A 994-nucleotide genomic window follows, 5' to 3' on the forward strand; every position below is an offset into this window, starting at 1 on the left:
GCATTCTCAAAGAGCCAGAAGAAGGGGCAGTCATCTCCCTCCTTGGGCCTCACATTATGAAGGACATGGTAGAACTCAAAGAAGAGCCTGCCAGTGCCCTCTTAGAGTCCCCTGCGTGCAGGGTTGATGATGGAAGGGTCATTGCAGGGACTGCCCCCCAATCACCAGATCAAGACCCCACTCCTGGATACCCTTCTGCATGACACTGCGGATGTCCCCGAATTACATGACCTTCCCCTGGTGCCACACCACACCCACTGTGATGGAGTCCTCATTGAGGCAATGAGGGGTCCACCTGGATGCCCAGGTGCTTCAGCACCAGGAGCACAGTAGCGATTCCATCAAAGAGAGACATCATCCTGATGGGCTACCTTTTTTCAGCTGGGATAGGTGATGAACCTTTGGAAGGTCAAATTCCTGGTCATGATTACTGGCAAAGACGTCTGGAGACGAGAAGGCCAATCTTCCCGCCGCCGCCGCAGTCCATAGGTGCCCTTGTGCCCGCACATGTAGCAGCTCCAGGGTTCTTCCTTGATAGTTGCCTGGGCAGCCCCCAGCCCCACTAAGAGATCCACGCATTCCACACAAAAGCACCTGCAGCAGTTGTTCCCGCACGTGAGCACCTCACGTCCCCCACAGCATACGGTGCAGTAGGACTGGTAGCCATCCTCGTGGTACCGATGGGCACACTCCAGAAAGCAGTTCTTGCAGTTCTGGTACACTCCTCCAATGAAGAGCGGATGCTCCAGGGTGACACTGAGGCACCCACGTGAGATGCGAATATCCTCGATGTTCCGACACTTCTGCCACACCTCATGTACCAGGCGCTCTCTTGTGCGTTCATCAATAATCTCCTTAACTTTAGGATTCTCTGTTGTGCTCTTTCGTGGCTTTTTGGCTGGAGGAGGTGGTGCATACTCAGTTGCCTCAGGCTCAGCCCATATGTTGGAGGGATTCTTATCTTCTCATGGCTCCAGGCTCTTGGGGACAGAGG

At 54.4% G+C, this 994-nt stretch overlaps 1 pseudogene; it reads right to left on the reverse strand.

The window, feature by feature from the left end:
* Positions 1-992, reverse strand: part of LOC101575233 — a 1,458-nt pseudogene extending 466 nt beyond the window's left edge.
* Between the last annotated feature and the right edge of the window lie 2 nt (positions 993-994).

This window comes from Octodon degus, unplaced genomic scaffold, assembly GCF_000260255.1.
Source record: "Octodon degus isolate 3935 unplaced genomic scaffold, OctDeg1.0 scaffold00009, whole genome shotgun sequence".
NCBI classification, from domain to species: Eukaryota; Metazoa; Chordata; class Mammalia; order Rodentia; family Octodontidae; genus Octodon; species Octodon degus.